The sequence below is a fragment of the Lissotriton helveticus genome, chromosome 10 (assembly GCF_964261635.1).
Source record: "Lissotriton helveticus chromosome 10, aLisHel1.1, whole genome shotgun sequence".
Lineage (NCBI taxonomy): Eukaryota > Metazoa > Chordata > Amphibia > Caudata > Salamandridae > Lissotriton > Lissotriton helveticus.
The window spans coordinates 802,280,315-802,299,196 of NC_136071.1; the positions used below are offsets into that span (position 1 = coordinate 802,280,315).

The 18,882-nt window shown below is 47.9% G+C and overlaps 1 protein-coding gene across 1 annotated transcript in view; it reads left to right on the forward strand.

Annotated features, from left to right (window-relative positions):
* Window positions 1-18,882, forward strand: part of MPP7 (MAGUK p55 scaffold protein 7) — a 1,171,941-nt gene that overhangs the window by 209,443 nt on the left and 943,616 nt on the right. Inside the window, exon 2 of the mRNA XM_078663396.1 lies at window positions 14,299-14,414. The gene's annotated coding sequence lies outside the window, so the exon portion shown is untranslated. The remainder of the gene's footprint in view (window positions 1-14,298; window positions 14,415-18,882) is intronic.

Consider the following 18,882-nt stretch of genomic DNA (forward strand, 5'->3'; position numbering starts at 1 on the left):
TCCTCTGCATCGCCCCCCCCCCCCTTGTCCCGAGATTTCCTTTGTTGTACCGGCACCGGGGGAACGCCTGGGGCTCTCCTGCTGTGGGGAGGGGGTGCCTCCCTCAAGTGCTGCGTGAGTGCTAGGGCCATACTTGGACCCGAGGAGGCCCGATTTCACCTGCAGGGGGTGGATACGCCGAAGACGACCCACAAGACCCCCAGGAGGGGGGGGAAGCCCAAGCATTCCTGTATTTGTGCAGTGGGGGTTGCCGGGGGAGCTCCCGCATTTCTCCCTGCCCTTGTCCTCGGGGGGCGCCCAAGACGCGGAGCAGTACGGCCGCGTAGCCTCGGAGGGGCCCACGGGCGCAGGCGTGAAGCCGGAAAACTTGCTGAGGTGACCCTCATTCTGTGGACGGTCGGATTGCGCATCCCCACCCGTACTATAACTAACGAGGACCCGCTGGGGGGGCTACCCCGGTGACCGGACACTAGGGACCTCAAGAGCTGCTTGCTGGGGACTGAAACCATCGCGCCAATGGTCCGGAAGGGGGCAAAGCCAGTGGAAAGCTCTGGGGGACCGACAACGGCCATCACGATGCCACCAGCCACCGAGGACGGAGCATCACACCCATCCATGGCGGAGCGTTCGGCGGAAGGGCCACCAATGGACAAATTGGACATTATTCTGAAGGAGATCAGGGACTCCAGGGTGGTCTTAGAGCTGCAGATGGGCACCCTGACGACTAACTTATCCCTCCTGAAGGCAGACCACGGTAAATTAGCAGACAGAGTGAAATAGCAGAGCGTCTCCATCGGTGAGATCACGCCTACGGTGGCGGAACATACGGTCTCCATTCAACGACTCCAAACACAGGTGGCCTCTCTTATGGACAGGGTGGAGGACGCGGAAGGCCGTAATCGCCGGAATAACATTCGCGTTATAGGCCTTCCGGAGAGAAGTGAGGGGTCTCAGGCCGCGGATTTTATGGAACAATGGTTCCGGTACCACGTAGCGGAGGAAGGCTTCTCGCTACACTTCTGCGTGGAGAGAGCGCACAGGATCCCGACTGGCAGACCTGATCCTGGACGACCCCCCCCGTCCGCTGATAGTGCGAATTTTGAACTACCGGGATAGAGATTTACTGCTGCCAAAGGCACGGGAGAAGTCCCTTATCCGGTACGACAATCACAAAATCTCTCTCTATCCGGATTACACCAACATAGTTCAAAAACAACGCTCCTCCTACTTAGAAGTGAAGAAGAAGCTACAAAAGGCCAACCTCAAATACGCACTGCTGTTTCTGTCTCGTTTAAAAATCATACATGACAGGAAATCTCACTTCTTTGAGAGCCCTGTGGATGCCGAGGAATGGTTGGAGGTGATGGGCATAGAAGGGAGCCAGGGACCCTTGCAAGAATCTGACGCCGAGGGATCGAGTGGGACCCGGGACAGAGGTGACGCGGGGCCCCCCAAACCGCGGCGAGGTGGTAGGAGACGCGGACCGTCAAAGAAACAACAAAAAGAGAAACAACTGGACGCTTTGGTGGTAGCTGGCACATTCAGAGAGGACTCCCAGAAGATCTTGACGGACTCGGAGGACAGTACGGTCCACTCAGACTCAGACCACAGTGTACTGTTATTTCCAAATGTCACGCCCCGCACTGCGGATGATGTGATGGACAACTGTGAGGGAGAGGTCCTGAACGAAAGCAGCTGATTGGCCTACGAACCGTATTGTATTTCCTGTTGTTTTGATTGTATACAGTATTGTTACCAGGGAGGGTTCTGAGGAGGGAGGTAAGGGTAACGCATGTGAATGCCACTGCTACCTAGGAATGCATCCTGTAGTTACACCTGTTTGGGTTAGATCACTCCTAAAATGTACGTAAGGCACGGGCGACTTGAGACTTTGGTTCCCCTCTGATTATTGGTAACATTGCCCCATACCAGCTGCCGTAGAGCCAGCGGAGCCCGAAGGGCTGAAGGTACAGACCACAATGGTGCTTGGCCCCCCCCGATGGCGAATGCAGCGGATATTCAGTCCTTTTAAGATTTGTTTACTTGTTGGGCACAGCCTGGTTCTTGAGCTGCGCCGTTATAGTTATTTTTTGTTTTTGGGGTGGGGTGTGGGTAGTCTCCTGGTGGCGGATATACAGGGTCCAAGCCGGTGGGTGGACGAGGACACAAATCAGCTGCACATACGAATATGGCTGACACAGCGGGGAAGTATAAGATTACGAACTGGAATGTGAGGGGGCTGGGGACGGTTCAAAAGCGACACAGAATACATGCCTTTCTACTGCGACATCACGTGCAGATTGCATTCCTCCAGGAATCTCCCCTCACGGCCTCGGAAGCTATAAAGATGAGGAAGAAATGGAGGGGTACAGTCTACACCACGACAGATTCCGCCTTCTCTAGGGGGGCGACGATATGGATTAGACATGGCACACCTTTCTTGGAGGTGGAGAGGAGGGTAGACGACCAAGGACGGTACATCTTAGTGAGGGGGACGCTAGATAATGCAGTCCTCGGATGCGTATACGCTCCGAATTTCGATCAAGACAAATTCTTGCGGAAGTTGGGTCTGGCATTAGCGGACTGGTCGGACACCCCCTGGATACTGGGGGGAGACTGGAACATGATCATGGATATTGACAAGTGGCAGGGGTCTCCAGATTAACAGACTTGTTTTGTACATGGGCGGCGGGATGGGGCCTGAGAGATGCCTGGCGAACCTCACACCCTGAGAGCAGAGAGTACTCTCATTACTCGCACATACACGCATTCCACACACGGATTGATACATTTTTATGCTCCGAAGCCCTTATTGCCAAGATTGAAAGCCCAGAGTACCTAGCTAAAACCTTTTCGGATCATAGGCCCCTGACGCTTAGCATTCTGTGGGGCAGGGTTCCTACCCCGGTCCCTACCTGGCGCTTGGACCCGCTCCTACTGGAAGATGGGCCCTTCAGGGCCTCCTTGTCAGAGACACTAGATAAATATTTCATAGAGAATTGAGACACCGCGTCCACGAACCTGGTCGCCTGGGATGCCATGAAGGTATTGATACGTGGTGCAGCGATTGGACAATTAGTGGGAGCTCGGCAGGAAACCCTCATGAAACTAAGGGATATAGAAGATAGACTGAAGACATTGGAAAGTGAGGTGGGGCTATACCATACCAAGAGGGAGGAATTACAACTAGCGAATATAGAACATGCTGACACTCTTGAAACGTTGCGCGTCATAGACCATAGAGAATATCTACGTCGCCAGCATGCCGAGGCGGACAGGTCGGGGGCATTGCTGGCTCGCTTGGTTCGGGAGCACCCGGATATCCCGGTGATAACCAGGATACGAGCACGGGACGGTCAAATAGTGGGTACGCAAACCGAGATAAATCGAGCATTTCAGGATCATTTGACTACTTTATATGCACGGCCCCCAGAAGTTGACCCAGATCAAATTGCTGCCTTTCTGACTGACCTCCCATTCCCGGTCCTCACAGCAGACGCCAAACGGGAACTCGAAGGCCCCATTACACAGCAGGAAATACGGGTAGCCATTAAATCCCTGAAACGCAACAAGACGCCAGGCATCGATGGACTCCCAGTGGAGTTCTACGCGACATATTCAGACATCCTGGTACCCATCTTAGAGAAAGTGTATCGGGAGGCACTAGAGAAAGGCCGCCTGCCTGAATCCACGATGCAGGCGTTGATCGTCTCACTGCCAAACCCCGGAAGGGACAGCCTAGACCTGGCGAATTATAGACCGCTATCAATCCTCTCTACGGAATATAAAATACTCAGTAAAGCGATAGCACTGCGACTTCAGTCTCACCTCCCGGATCTGATCCATAGAGACCAATGCGGATTCCTCCCAGGTAGAAACACCTCTATGAACAGGCGTCTACTGCACGCGCTCATGGCGTCTACTCCACAGGACCTCCCAAGGGCAGGTTGCATAGCCTTAGATCTGCGGCAGGCTTTTGATTCCCTGACCTGGTCGTTTATGTTCCCGACCTTGGAGAGGTTTGGACTCCCGGCCTCCCTCCTGGCCTGGATAAAATTGCTTTATACCGCTCCCTCGGCAAGGGCACGTACAGGGCAACATATTTCAGATCAGTACGCAATCCACTGTGGCACCAGGCAGGGATGCCCATTGTCCCCGCTGTTCGTGCTAGCCGTGGAACCTCTAGCCATAGCCCTAAGGACTGAGATGGGGCACAGAGGTATACCGAGTGATGGCACCCAGCATCTACTGTCTATTTACGCGGACGATATTTTATTGTTCCTCCGAGACCTGGAGGCAGACTATGCCCCGGTCTATGAAATCTTTGAGAGATTCTCCGCAATCTCGGGCCTAACCATAAATCCAGCAAAATCAAACGGTTTCTACTTCCGGGATACTCCGGACCCAGGTGTGATATCATTTGGCGCCCACAATATCCCGATTGCTCCTGATACGTTTAAATATCTAGGGATACAGGTTTACAGGCAGCAGGATGATCAGATAGAGGGGAACATAAAGAAAGCTACAACAAGTCTTCGAGCCTCGGTGGGGTTTTGGACGACGCTACCATTATCCGCCATGGGTAGAATTGCCCTCTCCAAAATGGTAATGCTCCCCCGACTGTTATATTTCTTTCTTAATCTTCCTGTGTTCCTGCCACAATCTATCTTTGACACTCTCAACTCTCTCCTAACTACCCTAATCTGGGGGGCTGGGAGGCGGCGAATAGGGCTGCGCAAACTACAACTAGGGACTAGTGCTGGTGGGATGGAAGCCCCGGACTTTAGAGGCTATTACTACGCTGGCCAACTCCAGTGGCTCTCCTGCTGGATGGCGGGGCGGAACCTTCATGAAATAGGCTTTACGATGGACAGACTGAGAAGGGGAGAACTACATGCCCTGCTACTCCCAAGAAGCCGCATCCCTACAGAGTGCCACCCACTTCTTCGCACGGCTCTGAGGGTCTGGCGAAAGGCCTTGGCATACACTGCCTTGACAGAGGCGTATGCAACCAAAATTCCCCTGCTGGGCATCCCGACACCACAGGGCAGACTTACAACTAGAGTGCTACGCCCTTGGCAGGAGTCGGGCGTGGAGGTGGTGGGCGATTTCTTCGGTGACGATCATCTCCTGACCCATGAAGCCTTCTTGCAGGCCACGGGGGCCCCCCCTAGAATGTACCTGCTACACGCCACAGTCACACGCTACATACAACATAGATGGGCGCCCCAGCGCCTGCAACCTTTACAACACCAATTGGTACACTTACTGTATCTCATGGGATTGGGAGGGAATCTGGTGCGGTGGCTATACACGGGAGTTCGAGCACACGCTGCAGTTCCACTCACTACTCTTCAACACACCTGGGCACAAGACACAGATCAGGTCATATCAGACAAGGACTGGACCACAATATTAGAACACCCTAGGCGAGTATCGTGCAATGTCCGATTCAGATTCATACAGGGGATGGTCCTGCACAGAGCCTATTTGACCCCTAACCGGCTACACAAAATGTTCCCGAACTCCCCCCATACATGTCCGCGCTGCGGGGAGGAGGAAGCCGGGTTCCTCCACATGGTGTGGTCATGCCCACGGCTTAGAGAGTACTGGTCAGAGGTGTGTCAGACGTTGAGAGCGGTCATGAACCTCCCGGTGCCGAAAGAGGCACTGTATTGCTTACTGGGGTTGCGCAGAAGGCCTAAAACACAGAAGGCTCAGCTGAAATTGCTTGATCTGTCCCTGCTCCTAGCTATCAGGACAATAACAATGCGATGGAAGTCACATAGACCGCCTGGACCACCCCTTTGGCAGGCTGATGTACTGAAGTGGGGGAGGGCAGAAGGGACGATACTTAGGAGGGAGGAGGCACGAGGCCTACGGAAATTCCCTTTATCCCAGGAATGGGAGACCATGCTCATCACAATGGAGGGTGAGGAACGACCACAAACAGATGGCAATGGACGTGGGGTTTAGAAAAGGAGAAGATACGCCCAATACGTCGCACAACAGAGCACCCCAGTCTCACTCACAACAACACTCACCATATGTAAATGCACCCCGTGTGACAGCACACATTAGCGCCTAAGACACCGGAGGGACCCGAGTATCACTTTCCCTCTTAGAAGACTGCTACTGCTGGACGGCCAGGAGACGACTAGTTTAAGTACGGGAAAGGGTGGGGGGAGGAGGGTGGGCGGAGGGATGTTTAACAGTTGACCGTGTCTCCTCAAGCTGCAGATAACGAGGAATTATAAGATAAGATCTATGTATCACTTGATGCAATTTTCGAATGTTACAGATGTATGCTGAAGAGATGTGCATGGGGGTGAAAATAGAAAACCCGGCTGCTGCTTAGACGGATATGTTGTAATGTTTACTTACAGATATTGCGGCTGTGAATAAAGTTCTTTAAAAAAAAAATAATAAAGCTGCCCCAGCTCCCTTCCTTAATCCCACCCTGCTGCCTCTCAGCTCCTCTATCACCCTGATCACAACTTAAAAAAAAATGACCCAACCCTCTTCAATATATCTTTCGAGTGTTTATTTTTCTTTCACACTTTTTTTCTCGATTTCTTATTTTTCTGTCCGCATCCGTGGTTTCTGTCCTTGTTTCTCACCGTCCTTACTTATCTCGCTCCATTTTGTACTTTCTCGCTTTTATCTCAACTGTTCATCCCCTCTTCATTATATCTTCTTCTGTGTAACCCTTCTCGTTTGGTATGATGTATTGAATTGTAGCATTTGCATAGCGCCTCATACCCCAGCATGACCTCAAAGCACTTTTGGTAGAACGAGTAGGAGGCCACTTTATTTGTTGGGAGAGATTGGTAAGCAATGGCCTATGAGGGAAGACTTTTGGTGTTATGAGAGGTTTAGAGGGATGTTCCAAAAGTGGTAAAAGTAGCTGCACATATGTACGAGGGAAGTGAAGAGGAGTATGAGGGCTACAATCACATCCTGCGTCTACTTCCGAACTTGCTGCAAAGTAAACAACACCCGGGGGAAGAATACCGGGAGCGGGGTGATAATTGCCAACGCAGATAGGACACACCAAGAGCCGCATGATTTGTGGCTCTGTGTGTGTGGCTCTGTGTATGTGTGTGTGGCTCTGTGTATGTGTGTGTGGCTCCGTGTGTGGCTGTGTGTGGCTCCGTGTGTGGCTGTGTGTGTGGCTGTGTGTGTGTGTGAGTGGCTCTGTGTGTGTGTGGCTCTGTGTGTGTGTGGCTCTGTGTGTGTGTGTGTGCAAATTCAATAGGTCTCGCATTTGCGAGAGATTAAGCTATTGCCATTGTAAATGACAATGCCATTTATTTATCTGTTTTCAAAACCAACACATAAATAAAATGCTTGTCATTTACAATGCCAATAGCTCTAACTTTTGCAAAGGCGAGACCGTTGCATTGTAAATGCTTGTTTGTATTTGGCTAATCCAAAATGTATCTTGACCCATATTTATCATAGCTAAACAGGGACAAAGCTTCCCTTAAACATCTGGAACCAGGATGAATTTGAGCATATAGAACAACAGTGACGTTGCGGATTACGTTTAAACCGCAGTAAAAGATCATTATGATGATATACCAATTATATATTGGTAAAGAAAATGTAACACAATTTGCAAATACAAAAAAAAATTTAAGAGTGCTTGTGCTCATGTGAAAAAACAGTGAAGGGATACACAAGGAGTGTAATACAGTGTGTATAAAACAAGTAGGCAATGGAACAATGCCTTAGTTATAGATTTATTACACTGCTTAAAGGGCTTTAAGTGGGCCGGGTCCTGCCGATGATCAGCACCATCATTTCTAAAAAGCAGGTGCAGAAACGGTACCTTATCGAGATCTCCATTTTTTGCTCTATTCCTCAGGGTGAAAAAAATCTTAACTCTGCAGCACCTTTGATGTAGCTTCAAAAAGACTCGCTATAGTTCTTTCAGAATCTCATAATTTCAGAACGGAAGCATTTCAATATTATATGCAACGAAGCCATTGTTGTTGCTTATTTATATTGTGCAGCTAACAGTCATTAACAAAGCCATTAGCCAAGGCTTGTTGTAGGTGTAATGTTGCTTGTTGTATTATATATCTGGATGCAATCACCGTAGCAGAGAAATGCCAGTCAGGCAGCACACTATGCCTAGCACGATTTTTAGCTTATGTGTTTTTAAGCCACGCCCTTAATTACATCAGCCATGCCCCTTTGAGAGACTCCCCCCTCCCCAGCTTTTTCACACCACTTAAAGCCCTGAGTGCTTATACATAGTAAACCAGACAGTCAAACAGAGACAGTAATGAGAAAGTCCAATAACTGTGTGTTGTGTTTGTCGAAGGCATTTCATCCCATTCAAAGATAGCTTGATCCTTCAAATCAAATTGATCAAGAAACCGACTACGGTGGCGTGCTCATGGGAGGATAGAACACTTGCTGTTCTTTCTTGGCAGCAGTTCTTTTCACGAATAGGAGATGTAGATAACCTAGAGTAAACAACTTGTTTACTATTCCTCCCGTTTTTGGGCCCACTTATTCTCTGGACAGCTATTCTGCTCATTCTGATTCATACCTGGCTCCGTGCTTTTAGATATATTACTGTCCTGATGATGACCCACTTACCACAAAAGGTCCAAACTACAGTTATAAATATATCTAGAGATGGGGAAATGTGCATATTTATGTATGAATTTGCCCAACATGCTGCTTAATCCAAAATCTGCAGCTTAATTTGAACAAGCTAAAAAAAAAAACCTTTCTAGTTAAAATGGATTAAAATTGAATTAACCTGCTTAGCATGGATGCAACACTAAGCCCACTACTTTGCAAAAGTGAAGTGGCCTCCTTTGCTATAGATTGCTGTAATCCGCCATTTAAAGTGTTAATTTTTCGAATGGAACAATAAAGTAATCCTGGGATGAGCTAGGAAAATGACATTTGTCTGCAGTAGGAAACAGTACCCTTGAATACTTTAAATTCGATTCAGAGTGAAAAGAATGATTCCTTCTTTGTCATGAAAATGTGTTATGCTGCTGTTTAAACAAAATAATGTTTGAGTCGCATTCAATTTTAAATGATATGCACACTTTAATTTTTAGTATACCTTTTATTTGGTAAACATTGCAAAGTAGTATACAAATCACTTTGTAACCTTGAAAAAATACATTAAAATGATTCAGTATCAAACATATCTGGTCTCATAATACAGGTTTATCACTTTAGTACTTGGCCTCTCATTCAGCCTTACTCAAGTTAGTATTGTCATTGTATGTATACTTCAGGAGGCTGGCTAAGTATATTGTGCTCACTTATGTAAGTGTAGCACCCTGCACTAATCTAGACAACCCTTAATGTGATTTTAGTGGTCTTAGACAACTTTAGAAAGCTCTCCAAGTGGTAACTGTGATGAGCAGCCTTCAGGCTTAGTCCAGCAGGAGTGTAAAGCAACTTGTTTTACCAGTACTCAATCTTTTGGTATACGTTAAGTGAAAAAGAACCATACAGTGTAGTTATAAAAATATGTATTTATTATAAACACTCACTAACACATTGCAATATCTCCTACACGGAGATATAACCACAATACACACGATACTTTGGAAATAGAACTCGCAAGTAACACAAATACACAGTGGTCGACCAAACCATATACTAAAATAGTGGAATGTGAACCACGATTCAAGGCCAGAGTAAACCCACAAGACGTAGAAGAGCCGAGGACCCAAGGAACCACCAAAGGTGAGTATCTAGGAATCCCTCGGAGGTTGTGTGCAGAGTGGGAACACAACCGCCTGCTCAATGTAAGTCAATGGGTAAGCCGCAGTAGCAGTTTTAAAGAGAAAGGACCCTCCCCGGCGGACCCTGAAGAAACCCCGTGGAAGATTGGGGAGTCACTCCACCTGTAGATACCCCAGGAACCAGGATACCTACACTAGGGAAGCCGGGTGCATAGATGCGAAGTGACGTCGGAAACAGCCGTAGACCACAATGGAGGACTTCAGTGAAGATGCCGCTGGTGAAGAAGGTGTAAGAGTCTGGTGGAACCCAAAGGTGGATTTAAGATGAGAGGTAGCTGCAAGCAGAGAGGACAGAGTCTATGCCACTCAGGAGTGACCATGAGGCACGAAAGACAAATGCTCACTGATGTCTTGAGATGCATGAGAGTTGACAGTGCCCTTGAAGCTGCAGCTGTGCGGACCAGGTGACACTGTGAAAGACCAGGAGCCGCTCAAGAGCTGTCCCACGTCAGATGTCAAGAGCCAAGGGGTCAGTGTCCAGCAGGGGCACCAACAAGCCTTGGCAACGGCAACCAACGTATGCAGGTCGATGTGCATAAAATACCACATTTTGTAAAACACCCTGCTAATAATCTGATATTATGGATAATTCCAAATTTGAGTAGTATGCTTACCTTCTATTCACAAACTCTGATACCTGGGCACATTTAAAACATTCACAGCTTTCTCCATACCCATTTTTTTCCCATTATTGTATTTTGTTTTTTTCATATTTATTTTTTATTACCTGGTGGCGGTCGTCATTGGGTAGTTATATTTAGGATCCTGTTTCCATAGGAAATGAATTTTTTGGTTTGCTTAGATCTTTGGGGCCATTTGACAAATCCTAATCAAATGCTCCCAAACAAATAAAAATTCACCTCAGCTCGTTCCTCGAAAGTTTCGGGGTGACTCTTCCAGTGGGGGCCAAGGGGAAAAAAAGGGATGGTGTCCCAAAACGTGTTCTCCCAATTAATTTTTCTATTGGAACTTTAGACACAACTACAGCCCAAATGGCTGAATGGTTTTACACCAGTTTGGCAGAAAGCTAGATCTTGGTCCAATAACAGTGGTTTGTTCTAAATCTTCTCAGTAATTTTTGAGTATTTAAGGTTAAAATAAAACTTCATGCTGCGGAGGATCTGCAATGGATCTACATGCTCAATAAAGCTTAAGAATGATTTGCTGGCTGCAGCCTGAAAGAAAAGCCACGGCCTCCATCTTAGGACTCATCGACTCAGTCCTGAGTCCTGAAAAATCCAACAACAAAAATTATAAGGGGTCAGGGCAGTGGTACACTGACACCCTGGGCCTTATGAGGGGCCCAAAGAGGCCCACCTGGGTCTAGTTTTAAAAACTTTTTTGGGGGGGGGTTCTGTGGTCTGCATATCTATCGAGACGTCCAGCACAACACCCCTGGCTGAACTCTGGACCCCACAGATCCTGAGTGACACCCAGGGTTTTTGCAGTGGGCGTCCCTGTGAATCCATGGATCCACAGCACCAAATAGACATTAAAGGGGGTTGGGTGCACGCAGGGGGTTGTAGGAAGGACTTGGGCACAGGACAGACCCTGCTCCAACCCCATCCTGCGCCTTGCCAAAGGCCATTTGCGGCTGAAGGGCTACCCGGCGGCGGTTTGCTGCAGGCCAGGCCTTGTGGCCAACTGCACGCTCAGAGGCCTTGCGTGCGGCCATGCCCTTTGAGCAACCCCATGCTGCGCACTACCCAAGGCCATATGCAGCATGGTGTTGGCTTTGTTTGATAATTAAATATTTATTTATTTTGAAAGTTTTATATAGCGCGGACAAGATCCTTGCAGATATCAGAGCGCTTTACATAGAAGGGGTACATGAGGGAGCATAGTCAGACAGATAAATCAATAGAACAAACAGTACAAATAGGTGGCTGCAAAGCCAAACATGTGAGTAATAAGACAGCTAATACAACTAAGCAAAGGGGGTCAAACATGTGGTACAGATCGGTACAGAGTATTAACAGAGTTCGAGATGATAGTTCAAGTGTATTTAGCCATGAGGATAGCTTTTACTTCATTTTTAAAGAGTGTAGTGGAAGAGATGAGCCTGGTTTCGGGGGGGAGTGAGTTCCAGATCCTAGGCGCCATTCCTGTTGAATCCGCCATGTTGAATCCGATGAGCTTGGACACGACCTTCGGGATCAGAGGCAGAGGAGGAAATGCGTAGGAAAATGTCTCTGACCAATCCATCAAAAGCGCATTCCCCCTGGTCCCTGGACGGTGGCATCTGGATGCGAAGGCGTGGCATTTTTTGTTTTTGTCGTCTGCAAATAAATCTATTGATTGACGACCCCACGGTTGGAAAATGTCTGCCACCACCTCGTCGTGCAGAACCCAGTCTGGCTGATCTACAAAGTGCCGAATGAGTGCATTATGCTTTGACATTCTGCTCTCCCGGAAGGTGCACTGCCACTATGGAGAGGTTCCAAGCCGTAAGCCAGTGCCAGACTGCTTGAGCCTCCAGGGAGGGCGAGAGCGCGTACCACCCTGTTTGTTTAGATAAACCGTGGTGGTTGTGTTGTCTGTTTGGATCAGGACCGAGTTGGACGTATATTACTTTGCATTTAAAAAAAAAACAACTAGGAATTCACTGAAAAAAAAGGTTAAAGTGATGTAATAGTTAGACATTTTAATTCTGTCCAACTTTACATAAAAAACTGAAATTCACTGAAAAAAGCAAAGTTTAAAGTGTAATTGTAGTTAGGTGAAAATGTAAATTAAAATCTGCTGTTTTAAACTAACAAAACCAATGATCCAAACCAGTAAACGAGTTCATGTTAGATCAAGGAACGATAACTTGTTTTTCTTAGTAAAGGCATGACAGGTATATGGATGTGTGGTAAAGATCCCACCCTATGCCACCTATGCCATACCACCCTATCCCGCCCTATGCCACCTGCTCTTAGGCCTAACAACTACCCCGACTCCCCAAGCCCGTAAATGTATCCTGACCCCACCCTGAGCCCAAAAAACTAACCGACCACCCGATCCATTAAAACTTCTCCAAACTCCCCTTGAGACCCAAAATGTACCCCACCCCAAGACCTAAAAAGTAAATGTGTCCTGACCTCCGAACCCTTAAAACTACCCTGAACCCCACCCAGCCCTAAAAGCTACCCCGCTGCCCTGAGCCCTAAAAGCAACTGACCCCCTCCAGCCCTAAAAACCATGCCCCCCCAGCCTGGAAACAACCCCAGCCCTTTAACCCCGAGCCCTAAAAACTGCCCTTAACCCATGAAGACTACTCCCCACCCTTCCAAAATTCGGCCCCAGCCCTACTTACCTCACCACATCCTCTCCCGATCCTTCTTGTTCCTGGATCCGCCCATCTTCATCTAGACCGTTCATTGCCTTAACCATGCATATGCGTGGTTAAGGCATATATGTGGTTAAGTCAAGCGTGGTTGCGCTTGCGTTGGGATTGCATGTGTGGCTCCGCTCGTGTTGTACAGGCCATTTCCCATAGTTAGGTTTCCCTGAGAGAGAAATTCCTCTCATTGTTGCTCACTAATATCTTTTGATGAATCTCCATGAAACTTTGCAGATCTAGGTCTTTTTCTACAATGGCGGATTATCCAATGTTTTGCATTAATTCGTCAAGGGGGTTAAAAAATAAATGGCGAAGGGTGGTCCCCAGAACGTGATTTACCACTAATGTATTTTTCCTAGAACTTGTACGCAGCCGAAGTGCAAAAATGTCTGATTTGATTTTAAGGGTATTTAGCAGAAATATAGATTATGGTGTGTAGTTGATACTTTTTGATCAGTAGGGGAAGTATTTTTAAACTTTTAAGGCAGTAAATCGGAGTGATATATTAGGCAACTTTAAGCTGCGGTTATTTTGCGCACTTGCCAAATGCAAGGCAGTAGGATTGGCTAAGCTGCCTTCACAAAAGTAATGGGCAAACATGTTGTTTTTAACACACTTCGGCTGTGTTCTTGGTTAGGGCATTAGATAAAGGTAAGTAGTACGGTTTATATTTTTTCCTTCTCAATTACCTCTTTAGTCAAGTGTTAAAAGATAGGGAAAATGATTTCTGTTTTGTATATGAAAAATTGTGTACTTCAGTGCCAGGTCTGGTGTGCCTTGACTTCTAAGGTCCTTATTTACTTTTATAAGATTTCTAAATCCTTCTGCATAGTGAATTTGTTTACAAATAGATACATACACTAAAACTATTGCACACTTGCTAATGACCAGACCAATTAGCTTTGTCAATACCTTTTTTCGTTTAGCGTTTAAACCTAGCATCAGGAGGAGCTTCATTTCATAGGTCGAAGTCTTAATGAAGTTTTGTGTGCTATGTACATATTCACGGAAGATGCTCATTTTCGACTTAACAGCGTTGTGGTTAGAAACCTGTAAATCTAGCCTGGGATTATCGGCTCCATCAATATTATTCTTCACACAGACTTTATTAACGGGGCTGCAACGTAAACCGTGCTAATGTTTTCTTTACTAATAGTGTTCATTATTTTTGTTCTTTTTAATTAGGTGCAACATGTCTGACAAGTAGATTTTTGTGAGTAACTCCCCCACTGAATTGGAATTGCAACCGTAGCCACTTCACAAGAGAAGATGCATTGGCAGGAAACCCCCTTGTCATAAAGGTGAGTACCATTTTACTTTAAATAACCATTGTAAAACTATATGATTTTTTGTTTTTCTGTAGAGCTTTGCTCCTTTCCGGACCACTTGGCTTATTTTGACCCTTGTGTAACGTGTGCTTATTAATGCATGTGGATAAATGGAACGTTTAATGGGCTGTGGGGATTACTTTATAAAGGCGATGGCCAATAAGAATAGTATTTAAACATACACAGGCGAATGATCAATAAATCATCATCTTTATATCAGTTCGAAAAACCATAAAAGCAGATGAGAACAAATGCAATAATTATAGAGGCTCAAGATTTAGTTACAAAACTCATTTTGCTGCAATACAGTTAAGAAAACTTGTATAAGTTTCATGCCCGATTACATCATTTGGTACAAATGGTTGATGAATCTAACAGAGTACCCCCTATAATATATCCGTGTAATAAAACAAGGTACCAGAGAGCAACATCCTCAAAAAAGCCCTGGAGAGCTCCAGATGGCTCAGTTAAACCATCTGGCAAACTGAAATAAAGGCAATAAAAGTTGGCTCAAATGTGCTAACTCTAATGCGTTAACTCTCACCAAAGAATTAAAGTGCATAGTGCAAACAAATTGTCATACAACACAGTAAATAAATGAGATATGAAAATTCATAAAATGTTAGACTAAAAGCTGTGTTTAAGACCACTAAAAGCAATATAATATAAGGAAAGTACCTAAAACACAGTTTATAAAAACAATATTTCAATCCCCTGGGCTGAGGCAGGTCTGGCTTTACGCATTTGTAGACCTCCAGCCCCCTTTAATGCTTCTCCTCATGTGTACTAACATCAGTGGCACGAATGCACTTGGACTGCCGTATCCGGACTGCCTGGGGGTATCTTTCAACCGCAAACACCACCAGCTTAAAGGGGTCAGATCTTAGGAGTTACTTGGTTGCCACCAAGCTTTTAACACCCATGGATCTACCCATGGGTAATAGCCATTTTATCCTCTGGGCATCATACACTGGATCAATACCTAAACCAGACCTTCCAGCTCACATGGTGCCACCATGTCTAAGACAACATAGGTTTCCTTCACATGGTCATCCAGTGAAGAGCTGGTAACCACATGGTGGCAGGGAAAGCGAGCTGGAAACCTGTGCACTGAGTGGCTATTCAGTTCATCTTTTTTGGCTTGAAGAGACCATTGCCAATTAAGGGGTGTGAAAATACCCTAAAACATCAGTGATCGCCTCGGTAAGCTTTTTTTGTTGAGTGAGTGGGTGGTTGGTGGGAGTAGGATTCAACTGTGACAATTCTTTGCATGAACGCCTGCACCCTTCTCACACAGCGAATGTATTCTTTTTTTTTTTAAGTTGCCAGGTATAAATAAAGCATCTCTATACCAGATCATTGGCACCACACTCTGTTCTGCACAGTTTTAATCGACAACCTATTAGAAGGGCCTTCTACTTGTGACTCACCCCTGGTCAGGGGGCCATAACACATTGATCCTATGCAAATGGCATGCAGATGAGAAACTGCGCTGCAAAGTGCATAAGAGCCAAAATGCTAGCTTTGTATTAAAATATATATTAAGTGTTGGAAATGGGATCCCCGGCTGGCCAGGGCTTTCGCCAAAGTCAGTCAGAGACCACCACTCCCAAGTCAGGGCAAGGGAGTTACACGCCAAGATAACCCCTACTCACCCTCTAGGTAACGTGGCGCGAGCAGCAAGGCTAAACTTGGAGGCGATGTAAGTTAAGTATTTGCGCACGCACCACAGCAACAACCCCCAGGCCCACCACAAAGGAAACTCCACACAAGGTTATATAAAAATAGCCTTTGTATTACACCAAAACACATTAGATAAAACACACACTTTACAATGTGCCAGAGGCACGGGCAGAATTTACAGGGGATATTTACAAGACAGGGCCACCTGGACCACTGTCAGGAATCAGAAGTAGCACTTTTTAGAAATAGCACTTTAAATGTAAATCACTGTAGCACAAAATAGCACACAACCAGTAATTACTGGTAACAGGACCTCACTAGCACCACCTGTACTAGGGAGAAAACAACCACCTACATATCACAATACCTGTGTAAGAACATAACACATGATGCAATGCATAACATTCATTCAGAGGTGTAAGGCACATGACGCATAAAAACACATTCAGAGGTGCAGAAAAAAGTACAGTTGCGCCAAACTCACAAGTCACCACCTGTGACTGTCCATGTGTCCCAATGTCAGGGTCCTAAACGTTGCAGCTGCCCACGAAGTGCTGGGCAGCTGGAGATGAGGATGGGGCCAACGCTGGAGCCTCGCAGGCTCTGCAGAACTAAATTGTCCCCCTGAGCCTCTCAGGGCTCTAGCACACTGGTGGGGCAAAAGGGAATGCCCCCTGGAGCCTCCTCTGGGCTCTAAGTAGATCAAAATGCAGCGCCTTTCTATGGGAGTCCCCTCTCTGGGGACTCAAAGTGACAATGCCTGCCAAGAGCCTCGCTGGGCTCTAACTCACTTGATGCCCCCGGGGCACCTCGTGGCTCCAACAAACAAAATGCGCCGTCTCTTAGAGCCTCTCCGGGCTCAACAACACAGGTAAGGCCCCCACGAGCCTTTCACTAGGGCTCTCGGTAAGAGGGGTCGCCCCTCTGGGGCAGGAGGGTCCCTCACGAGGGACCCGCGAACACGTGGGGCGCCTTTGGTGGGAGTCCCCCCCTCTGGGGGACTCGAGATTCCGCAAGTGCCCTCTTGGACCCCTCGGGGCTCTGCACGAGTGCCTCCTGGAGCCTCACGGGCTCACAACCACTCGGGGCCTCGTACTGGAGGGGAGGGGCGGGCACCGTCAATGTGCCCCGACTGCCCCCTCCCCTTTTGCAGACACTCACCGGGCTCGCGCTGTCTCCTCCGCCCGGCAGCTCTTCACAGGAGCTCCCGCTCCTCGGGGGCTCCCTTCCCACACTTCTCTTCTTCTTGGGCGGCGGGGCTCTCCTCTCCGCAACGGGGCCCCGCCTGCACCTTTCCGCCGCCTCTCCTCGCTGCTGGGCTCTCCTCTCCCGGCGGCGAGGCGGGACTTCCGGTTGCTTCTCCCGGGGCCGCGCACGGATTGGCCGGCCGGCCCTTCACTTCCGGGTCACCGCGGGCAGCGCGGCGGCCCGATTCAGGCAGGCGGGGTGTAAACAGCAGATGCCGGGTGGGCACCGGCTCTTTTAAAAGGGCAAATAAATCGAGGTGGCACTCGATCTGAGGGCAGCAATGTCCCTGGCAGGGTGGGCACCTGCCAGGGGACTTCAAAATCGGCAACACGGGGCAATCGCCGGGTGGGCACCGGCTGAAAACAACGACGCTCCCAAGCGCTAGGGGGTCGCAATAAAGCGTGCTCAGCGCTACAAGCAAAACGAAGCGCTCCCAGGCGCTAGGAAAATCAGGAAGCGCTCACCAGCGCTAGGGACAACAGAGTCCAGAAAAAGTCCTTCCAGGGGGGCAAGGCTGGGCCCAGAGCCAGCACACTGGGTCTCCAGGCAGGGAGACACTCCAAGTGGCGGTCCTCTGGCCCAGCAGCAGCAGCAGCCCCCTCAGGATCCTAGAAGAGAACAACTTCAGTGGGGACACAGCCCCATTTTTATACAGTATTTTCCTTTGTCTGAAGGTGCAGAGTGGGGGCGGAACCAGTCGCAGCTGGTTCTTGAGTACTCTGTTTACCTCAACCACCCTCTCTATTCACTGGCAGGGCTTGGGTCATTAGACACACCACAGGGGGGCGGAGCCAGCATTGTGTGGGGAAAACCCAGCCCATCAAGGACACAGGTACACTCCTCCCACACATTACTCATGCAGATCTCCCACTCACCACCGGGCAGACCCATCCAGACTTCCTGGAGCCTGGCATGCCAGCCAGCTCCAGCCAATCACACGCCAGCACCCTCACAGCACACGTACAGCCATGTCTAGAAATGGCGCTTCCCTACTAGACACATACATGCTGCATACACCATCTCGCAGCATTCACTCTCACGAGTTCACACATACCAGACTCAAGCCTGTACACCCCACGCATCAGGAACTACCAGGGACACATACATTCCCCATGCATTCCTATGGGCGGGCAGGCCTAGCTCAGCACATGCACTCAGAGTGCGCACGCACTTTCCACTGGGACACAGTGAAAGTGCGCAGAATCCCAAAAATCACCATTGCCAGGTCACCATTTCACGCAAAAAGTCTAGGGGTGAACCTGCCCTAAGGGCCCAAGTCCAACATTAAGGCTTTAACAAAAACATATGCTGCTTCTAGGAAATTAACCCTGTGCCAGAAGCGATTGCTTCTAGTAAATTCAGGTTGCAACATTTTATTGGGTTCTAGTGAAAACTATATATTGAAAACCATCAATATCTTTTACACCTGTAATGTTTTTATCAAAATAAATATTATTTTGTTGGAGAGAGGACTTTATATATTCTGTTGCCTGTTGTCTTTTAAAATGCT